Source organism: Tenrec ecaudatus, chromosome 17, assembly GCF_050624435.1.
Source record: "Tenrec ecaudatus isolate mTenEca1 chromosome 17, mTenEca1.hap1, whole genome shotgun sequence".
Lineage (NCBI taxonomy): Eukaryota > Metazoa > Chordata > Mammalia > Afrosoricida > Tenrecidae > Tenrec > Tenrec ecaudatus.
The window spans coordinates 81,254,677-81,265,949 of NC_134546.1; positions in this window are offsets into that span (position 1 = coordinate 81,254,677).

Below are 11,273 nucleotides of genomic sequence, written 5' to 3' on the forward strand. Positions count from 1 at the left end.
CCTCCTGTAATCTCCAACCTGACTCAGGCAAATGGGGCCTGAGATAGTTAAGATTTATAGTGCCTACCTAGCCAATAAACACATGTGGGATGAATTGAAGAGTGGAGAGATAAATGGCTTGGTGAGCCTCATCTTTCTTGTTCTTCAGTCTCTTGAGGCTCTCAGATGGTCGGATCAGGTTGCAGCTGTCTTAGCCAGTTCCCTGCTTCAGATGCCAAGTCTCACTTCCTGCGAAACATCCCTGAGGAGAAGCCACATGGACCCACTCTGATTCAGCCCTGGGTGATGGAGCAGCTGTGTGGAGACCTCTGCCAGCTCTGAGATGCTTACATGCTCACTGATTTGCCTTCCCGCCTGAGGTCGGCATCATTGGGTGTGTTTACTGAAATTGAGGAAGACTTTGTAGATCGGTCTCGGACATATGGGCTAATGTTGGACTTATGCGCTTGGACAGCACTGGGTTGGGATGGTTTGTATATGGACACTTACTCTTTATATATAAAACTCTCTCTTATATACATATGAGTTCCTGTGGATTTGTTTCTCTAGTCTATCCAGACTAACACAGGGGCCCAGTTAAAGGTAATGGTTATTTGACTCTTGGCTGAAAATTTATCAGCATATTTTCAATCACACTTTGTGAAGTATTCTGACAATCATTTAGTCAAAATCTAGACAGTCAGCCTGTTTTTAATTGAATTGTTTCCTCAAATGACACATTTTAGTGGAGGTGGGGGTGGGCAGTGGTTGTTTGTACTAACCATGATGGTTAAGTACTTTATTTTTTATTTTCTGGAATTCCATCTGAAAGCACATGAGTTCACCAACTTGACTTTATTATCTGGGTGCTAATATTTTGTGCCTGTCTATCCTTCAGAACCTTCAGGCCATGATGGCCAATACAAAAACTAACTTATCTGTGCAAGTTCAAGATTCAGAGAGATCTCTAGGGCCAAATGAGATCATTCAGTTCTTCATGTCAAATGTAGTATCTTCACCTTCACAATCCCACAGAACGTCAGCCCACTGTTTCTGGTTTCACCCAGAGGGTCCACATTTATCCTGTTAATCACCTTACCCTACTTCTGGTGGCTTTCCTACCAATTTATTGAAGGATATCAGCAACATTCACATTATCTAGTGACACTCCAACTTATGTGAGATATTTCGGAAATACTTTATTATAAGGTTTGGTATAAAATGTAAGATTAGGTGTCAATAACACTATTAATGATGACTTTGAGGCAACAGGAAGAAAAGGAGGGGTGAGGGGGAACTGATATCAAAGATGAATGTGTAACCCCACTCAAGGAAACGGACAACAGAATTGTGGGTGAATGGATACATTGGATGATGTATGATATGGCAATAATAATAATATATAATATATTAAAGATCCATGGGGGTTATAGGGTGGGGAAGGAAAGGGATAAAGGAGAGCTTATATCAAAAAGTTCAAGAGGAAAGAAAATATATTGAAAATGATGACTGCAATTGTACAGTTATGCCTGATTTAATGAAGTGTGGATTGTAATAATATCTGTAAGAACTCCTAATAAAAGTTAAAATAAATAAATAAATGTTTTCTGGTGTCAAAGATGAATTGCTCTAGCATGACATGTACTCTTTCCACAGTAGAATGACTCTGAGAAGACATCGGAGTGTAGTTGTTGAAGAAAAGCTCTTCCTTTTTAGTGACTCACAAAAGCCATTTCTATTTACAGCACACATTGAATGGGAGCCACTTTGGACTGAATTCACTGAGATTGCTAGAGTTAGCTGACTTTCAAACTTTTTATATTTAATAATGTTACTGTAATCTAATGCAGAAGAGAAAATGTATATCTGACCATTTAAATGTTCTTGGATGTGTTATGAGTGTCTTATAAATATATAAGGAGAGAATCACTGCCTGTATTCCTAGTCATTCTCCATACTAAGCCACATCTACCTCTCAACCATCTCATCTGCCTCATCCCTTTCTGTAGCCTGGAAACATTGGTCCTGGTGAATGGACAAGTCATGGAAATGACTGAGTTCTCTGAAGAAACAGCCAACATTCTCATCTCAGATGAACCCCGTTTTAACTTTATTGCAAAGGGACCACTCACATGCTAATTTCCACATAGTCCATCAGATATGGTCTCATGATGCATTGTTTAATGTAGGGTTCACTCACTCTGGATAATAGACCTCAGAATCATGGACCTTGTTCCCAAGAAGATTTTGCTTCTTCCTCTTCTTGGGGACAGCTCTCAGAGGTGAGAAGCTCAGGTATTGAAACATGAAGTTTTGTGGGTGTTTTATTTGTGCACCTGGCTCACTGTCTCTAGGTGCAGCTGCACAGCTTGAACCAGGCTTGTAAAACCCACAGACGTTGTGCTTCACCTCTTCTGATTCTCTTAAATCAGCAGTGGGTCGGTGTGCTATGGCGTGGTGAGAGCACAGACTACACTCTTACTCTGATGTCCTGAGTGCACATCCCCAGTGACCCCTTTCATAGTCAAGTTCATTGAACGCTGAGCTCCATTGCTGCACAGGCTGTTTTACTATGTATCACTGTAAAAGGAGGTGGGGAGAAAGCAGTGCGATTCCAGAAATCCAGTAAAAATAAGGAATCTCATCTGCAGTATCCTCCATTATGTTCTCATCTGTGTATTCTTTGTTTTCTTTAAACATATTTTGTATTATGTTAAGTATGATGCTTTCATTTATGAACTGATTATGACCTGACTCCCATTAGACATATTTTCAATGTTTGTGAATATATAGTCAGGGCTCCATTTGTTTTTAACTGTAAGCAATCTCCACCACAGATAAAATTAGTGTTTATTAAAAATCCAAAAGGTATCAGATTCTTCTATAAAACAACTTTTTAAAAAATTTATGTTTGGGTATGTCTTCCCTTGAGCTAAATCTTGATTTTAACTTCCCTGATGCACTTGATGTTATTTTTACTGGATGATGGTTACATTGTGGGAGGGTTTGGGCCATGGGGCATTTCTCTGGTCTTTTGACTGAGCCTCTTTGTGAGGCAGGCATCCTGAACTGGGGTCTGAAAAGGTACTGGACTAGAACCTCTGCCTGCCCTTTCCTGTGGGACAGAGCATCTTTTCTTCCAGGTTATGCATTCCCTTGCTACAGAAGGTTTCCACAGTACCTTCAGCTACAACGTTTTATGTTCTTCCTCTTCAAATTGAAGATTGTATGTCTAAACAAAGCAAAGAGCATTGGTTCTGGACACGATGTTAGACTTGTTCTGTTATATGTAGATTTTGATGAATTTATGCCTAGTCTTTTCATCATTTTGAGTCATGAGAGGGAGGTCAGGTTGCATTTGAGCAGTGATGACTCTCGTCCTACCCTAGCCAATCAAGGGAAGAGAAGGAAATCTAGTTTTATTATCGGCATCTTAAGGGAATGTTCTGCTGTAAAACAAGTATTATCTTAAGTCTGTGCTCCTGCTAAATCCTATTCTCTTTAACACAAGAAAGTTCAAACTATTTATTAAATGTTTCCGGCTAACTTTTATAAAGTTTAAATGTCAATCAAAGTTAAGACCATCGTCTTTTTCCTTCATAATGGCAACTCTCTCTTTCTCAGAATATGATGTTTGGTGTTGGTTTTTTTTTAATTTTTTTAAATTTTAACAATTTATTAGGGGCTCATACAATTCTTATCACAGTTCATACATATACATACATCAATTGTATAAAGCACATCTGTACAGTCTTTGCCCTAATCATTTTTTTCTCCTCTTTTCTTTTTTTACATTTTATTAGGGACTCATACAACTCTTATCACCATCCATACATATACATACATCAATTGTATAAAGCACATCCATACATTCCCTGCCCCAATCATTCTCAAGGTATTTGCTCTCCATTTAAGCCCCTTGCATCAGGTCCTCTTTTTTTCCCCTCCCTCCCCTTTCCCCCCTCCCTCATGGGTGTTGTTGTTTTTAATGCTACTAAGTTTACCACTGTTTTGAAGAAAATTTTATAGAATGTCCATGATGTTATTGAGACTTAAATATAAGAATGTGAATTCCCTTTTCTCTTCTCTCTTTTTGTTTTTCAATCTGAGTAGTAGTTTCATTATAAGACACCCTGAAATTTTAAAAAAGAATAACACTCTGAATGTCCAAAAACAGATAAATAAATTGCGGCATACATGCGTTCATGTTCTAAGATGTTGAGCATTAAAATAAATTCACGCTGGTTAGATATTAATTTATAGATCTATCCCCACATAAACAAAATTAGTTAAGTGACCTAAGCTAAGCAAATGAGCATATATACTGTCTGAAATCATTTAAATAATAAATAACTTATGATATATAACAGGACTGTGTTCTGCATATCATGATCACATACCAAGAAATCATTCTCAAATATTATTCCCATCAAATCTTTCTAGGATTTCACTTATGCGTACACTACACATGTCTAAAAACACTGGAGAAACCAAAAAGCTCATCATGACATAGACCTAGAAACATTATGCTGAGTGAAGCGGTCAATCTGAAAAGGGCAAATATTGCATGACATCACTATCAACAAATACAAAAAGGCATACGCTGACAGCTGTTCTCAGACTATGTAATCATTTATTATGAAACCCCAGGCAATGTTGTGACATGACTTGTTAGTGCTAATGTACTGGTTATCACTTGCTCAGTGTACATCTTAAAAGAAATACACCTCATATGGGGACATTTTGTCACTTAGCAGGAAATAGAAAAGACCAAATTACTCCTGTCACTCAGCAGCATCTCCAGGTTACCCCAAATTAATAGATTCCCCTAAAATGCTATTATTAAAGGAACTGAACTATTTTGTTAAACTTAAAGCTGAAACTCCCTAGTAGGAGAGGCATAGATGACTGCTACACCAAAGTCATGTCCTTCAGAGTATGATCCAAGGATTCCGAATGATAAAGCCAAGATCAATGGAGAGATGGTATTAGAGGTTCAATTCTGTGACTATCAGTGTTGAAGTTCTCTCTTTGCGTTTCTTGGCTTTGGACTCCACTCTACCACCACCCCCATCCCCCAAGACACAAACCCTCAAACCTTTTCCCTGATGTTTGAGCACTCTCAGGTGAAATCCAGGGATTATGATATTCGATTATTGTTTGTTATGAAATGGGGCTTTGCTAAAGGGAGGAGTGATTAATCTAATCTTCTGACTTTGCATCCTTCTTACGGGGACATTTTGAACCTATTTCTGGGGTGTGGCCTTAAAAGCATCCATGTTTTTCCCTAAGAGGAAATCATGGACCCGCGAGAAATGTCTGACCCTCTTCTAGGATATGGCTTCTCTCTCCCTCTCTTTTATATTTTTAAACCTCATCTGTTTTAAACCTCATCTCTCTCCCTCTCTTTATATTTTTAAATCTCAGCTGCAGTAGTTAAACACGTGTGACCATAACTTGCTGTCTATCTATATATGATAAGCAAGACAAACAACCCTGAGGAGAAAACAATGGGACTGACAGTTCCTGGGGGAAGGAGAAAGTTGGGGGAAAAAATGGGGGAAGGAGTCAACAAACCAAAATCAAGGGAACAACAAGAAATCTAAAAAATTGATGACGCTGATGGTGTGGAATGCCAGGTGGGGTTTGATCAAGTGCAATGTAGCAAAAAGGAATTACTGAGAGCCAGATAAAGGTTGAGAATGATAGTGGGATAGGAGTAAAGTATAAGGAAGTAGAGGAAAGAAATAGGAGGACAAAGACAATTATAAAGGTTAAATGTAGGCAGGTAGATATATAAATATATTAATATATAATGATAGGGATATAGGTCTATTCATATATTTATATGCAACATATATTTATATGATACGTACTAAGGTAGCAGACAGACATTGGTCCTTTACTCAAGTCCTTCCTCAATGCAAGAACACTTTGTTCCAATCACCTGGCATTCTACAATGCTCACCTTCCTGATTCAATCGCTGAAGACAAAATGGATGCATAAGCTAATGTGCTGACGAAAGCTGATGGTGTGTGACTATTACAAGATATAGCATCTGGGGTCATAAGGGCTTAAAGTTCAACAAGTGGCTATCTAGCAGGGAAGAAACAAGGCCCACATGGAAGAAGCACACAAGCATGTGTGATTATGAAGTGGTGACAGCATCAAATATTAGACACCAAAAGAGCCCCACACAAACAGTCATACCTATGAAAACAAGGGGGTTTGGAGTGAAGCGTCAAAGCCCATCTGTAGACAATTGGACATCCCCTCAGAGAAGAGTCACAAGGATGGGACAAGTAAGGCAGGGTGCATTATAGCACCAATAAAATACACAACACTCCTCTAGTTCTTTAATGCTTCCTCCCCTCCACTATCATGACCCTAGTTCTACCTTACAAATCTTGCTTAGACAGGAGCATGTACACTGGTACAGATAAGAGCTCTCGACACACAGAATCCAGGACAGATAAACCCCTCAGGAACAATAATCGAAGTAGGGATACCATAAGGGTAGAGGGAAAGTAGGGGGAGAAAGAAGAGAAAGGGGAAACCTATCATAATGCTTGATGCATAAGACACACACACAAACAGAAACGTGGGTGAAGGGAGACAGCGGACATTGTAAGAGATGAAAATAATAATTTATGATTTATCAAGTGGTCATAGGGATGGGAGGTTGGAAGAGGTATGGTTAAAAAGGAGCTGATAACAAGGGCTTCTGTAGAAAGAAAATATTTTGAAAATGATGATGGCAACACACACACACACACATATATAAATGTGCTTGATACAATTGATGTGTGGATTGTTATAAGAGTTATAAGAGGTCCTGCTATAGTTTATTGTGCCAGCCTGGCCGATAAACACAAGTAGGATTAACTGAAGGGCAGAGGGATAAATGGCTCGGTGAGCCTCACCTTGGTTGTTCTGTGCCTCAGTTTAAAGGGGTACACTACCTGTGGGATGCCTAGCCTGTGGAATGTGTCACTGTAAGTTGAGGTCTCTTTAAGCCCACACGATTGGAATGTTCATCTCTGGAGCTGGGGACTGACAGTTGATGACAGTTGGAGACCTGCCTTGCTTTTTGCTGCCTGGGTCTATATAGACCAGTTCTCTCTACAGAAGGGGACTGGCAAGTGGGAGCTCTCAAAACTTGAAGGTCTGCTAGTGTCTCAGTGCTTTATAATTTAACTTAATTTCTTGTATTATCTATCTGTATATAATTTAACGGTTTATTTCTTGAAATATATATCTATCTTTATAAATATATTTATATATAATTACTAGCAATCTGGTTTGTCTCTCTAGAGAACCCTGTCCAATATATTTTGGTACCAGGAGTGCTTCTAGAGAAATAATCTATAAATATGGATTTCTTGAATTGGTTTTCCAACCTATTTAGTCTTGACGGGGATATGTCTACTACCCGTACTAATCCATGGTGTGAAATAGCAAATATAATACCTAAAGTAGCACCTAAAGTAGATGACATGCTGGATAAAGGAGATGCTCTAGGCAATCGCATATTTGATATTTTCCAGGAGTTTTGTGATAATGACAAGTATAGGGAAGTTGGTTGGCTGGCCCTTCGTACAATGGAAAGTGTTATTACGGAGAGTGATGATCTCAGAGCCTCAAAAGCACGCCTCAGGTGCAGACTAACAGATTTGAAAACTTCCATTTGTGCTACAAAGGAAAGCCTTCTCTCCTCTAGTAAAAGAGCTGACATTACTGAGAACCAGGTCCAGAGTCTCATTATATGAGTGGCTGAATTACAACGGCAGCTGAATTGCAGATATAGAGTAGTGTATGAAACCAAAGTAAGTGCATTAATTGGGAAAAGTTGGGACCTTGAAACATGGAATGGGAACATATGGGCTGATGATCCAGAAGAAGAGGATATTGAGCTCTTAGAAACACCTGAGCAGATTAGCCAAACTATTCAAGTTGATATGCCAGGTGGGGCTGCATCAGTAGCTTTACCTGAGGAAGATGTCTCGCAAGATATTGCTGAGAGCACCCAGGAAACACCCTCACCACCCATTATTTCCGCTAGACCTGTTGCTAAAATTAAGTCTCAGATACCTCCTAAAGGTGAGGTTGAGAGGATTATCCACGAAGAAGTGTGCTACACACATAAAGACCTGCTTGAGTTCTCAAATTCGTACAAAGCAAAAGCCTGGAGAATACCCCTGGGAATGGTTACTAAAGGTGTGGGATACTGGTGCATGAAATGTAATATTAGACCTGTCTGAGTTTCTGGATATGGGACCCCTAAGCACAGACTCTTCTTTTAGTGTCTCTGCGAGACAGGCTAAAAACGGATCTAAGTCTTCATTTGGTTGGTTCAATGAAGCATGGACTAACAGATGGCCTAGATTAGACCAACTTGAAGTACCTGACCTACCTTGGTACACTGTAAAGGAAGGCATCCAAAAGCTTAGAGAAATTGGTATGTTAGAATATATCTATCAAGTTAGTCCCATATACCCAAAAAGGGGGTGTCTTGAAGACATACCCTTTACCACAATCATAAGGAACAAGTTTGTGAAGTGGGCCCCAGCATCTCTTAAGACTCCTGTAATTGCTATTCTATGTGCACCAGGATTAACAGTGGGTATTTCCCTAAACGAACTCTGACATTTGCCCTCAATGGGGCTGATTGGTCCCCGTGATGGTAGAGGGCAGGTGTCAGCACTGAATCAACAGAGACAGGGTGGGCATGGTTATAATAGACAATTTTTCAATAATAATCAAAACAACCAGTCTCGTGTGGAATTATGGCATTGGCTACATAGCCACGGTGTCCCTAGGAATGAAATAGATAGGAAGACTACTAAATATTTACGTGATCTGTACAGGCAAAAGAATGGTAGATCAGGTGAACAGCAGAATAGACAGTCACGATCGCTCAATCAATTCCCAAACCTGAGCCAGTTTACAGACCCACAACCCCTTGAATGAAGGGGAGGCCAGGTCCCTTGTAAGGAGGACCCTGCTACGTCACTGAAGGTTTATACTGTTAGTCTTTCTTCTAGCCTTCCCAAAAGGGACTTGCGGCCTTTCACAAGAGTGATTGTTCATTGGGGGAAAGGAAATAATCAAACTTTTCGGGGATTACTAGACACCGGCTCAGAACTGAAATTAATTCCAGGAGACCCAAAATGTTTCAAAGGCTCACCAATCAGAGTGGGGGCTTATGGAGGTCAAGTTATTAATGGAGTTTTAGCTCAAGTACGCCTCATTGTAGGTCCTGTGGGCCCCCGGACCCATCCTGTGGTTTTTTTTTCCCCCAGTTCCAGAATGCATCATTGGAATAGACATACTTAGTAAATGCAGAACCCTCATATCGGATCCCTAAAATGTGGAATAAGGGCTATCATGGTAGGAAAGGCCAAGTGGGCCCCATTAGAACTGCCATTACCTAGGAAAATAGTAAACCAAAAGGAGTACCGCATTCCTGGAGGGATTGCAGATATCAGTGCCACCATCAAAGACTTAAAAGATGCAGGGGTGGTGATTCCTACTACATCCTCATTAGTTCACCAATTTGGCCTGTAAAGAAGACAGATGGATCCTGGAGAATGACAGTGGATTATCATAAACTTAACCAGGTGGTGACTCCAATTGCAGCTGCTGTCTCAGATGTGATTACATTGCTTGAGCAAATTAATACTTCTCCTGTTACATGGTATGCAGCTATTAATCTGGTTAATGCCTTCTTCTCCATACCAGTCTCAAAGGACCACCAGAAGCAGTTTGCCTTCACCTGGCAGGGGCAACAATATACTTTCACAACGCTCCCCCAGGGGTACATCAACTCTTCTGTCCTGTGCCATAATTTAGTTCGAAGGGACCTTGACCACCTGTCTATTCCACAAATGTCACACTGGTCCATTATATTGATGACATTATGCTGATTGGACCCACTAAGGAGGATGTATCAAAGACACTAGATTCATTGGTACAATATCTGCATACAAGGGGTTGGGAAATTAACCCAACAATGATTCAGGTACCCTCAACATCAGTAAAATTTCTAGGGGTCCAGTGGTGTGGGGCATGTCGAGATATTCCTACCAAAGCGAAGGATAAGCTATTACATTTAGCTCCCCCAACGACTAAAAAAGAGGCACAAGGTTTCGTGGGCCACTTCGGATTTTGGAGGCAACATAATCCTCACTTGGGTGTTCTACTTCGAACTATTTACCATGTGACACGAAAAGTCTCCATTTCTGAGTGTGGCCCAGAACAAGAAAAGGCTCTTCAACAAGTTCAGGCTGCCGTGCAAACTGCGTTGCCACTGGGACCATATGATCCAGCTGACCCAATTATGCTAGAGGTGTCAGTTGTAGATAAAGATGCAGTGTGGATTCTTTGGCAGACCCCTATTGGTGAATCACAGCGTAGACCATTGGGATTTTGGAGTAAATTCTTGCCATCCTCTGCAAACAACTACTCCCCATTTGAAAAACAGCTGTTGGCCTATTACTGGGCCTTGGTGGAGACTGAACGCCTCACCATGGGCCACCAAGTCACCATGAGGCCTGAATTACCTATCATGAACTGGGTATTGTCTGACCTACGTAATCATAAAGTTGGACGTGCGCAGCAACACTCCATTGTTGAATGGAAGTGGTATATACGAGATTGGGCCAAAGCAGGACCTGAAGGAACAAATAAGCTGCATGAAGAAGTGGCCCAAATTCCAACAGTCTCCCCTCCTGTCACATCGCCTCCTTTCTCCCAGTCTGCACCTATGGCCTCCTGGGGAGTTCCTTACTATACATTAAGTGAAGACCAAAAAAAGTCATGCTTGATTTACGAATGGCTCTGCACGATATGCAGGTGCCACTCATAAGTGGACAGCAGCAGCACTGCAGCCCCTTTCTGGGATCTCCCTAAAGGACAGTGGTGAAGGGAAATCTTCCCAATGGGAAGAACTTCGAGCAGTGTACCTGGCCGTTCAGTTTGCATATAAGGAAAAATGGTCAGATGTGAGATTATATACTGATTCATGGGCTGTGGCTAATGGCTTGGCTGGATGGTCAGGGAATTGGAAGGACCATAATTAGAAAATAGGTGACAAGGAGGTGTGGGGAAGAGGTATGTGGATAGACTCTCTGAATGAGCCAAGAAAGTAAAATTAATTGTATCTCACGTGAACGCTCACCAAAGGTTTACCTCTGGAGAGGAGGATTTAATAATCAAGTGGATAAGATGACACGCACTGTGGAGACTGGTCCTCCTCTTTCCTCAGCCATGCTTATTATCGCCCAATGGGCAC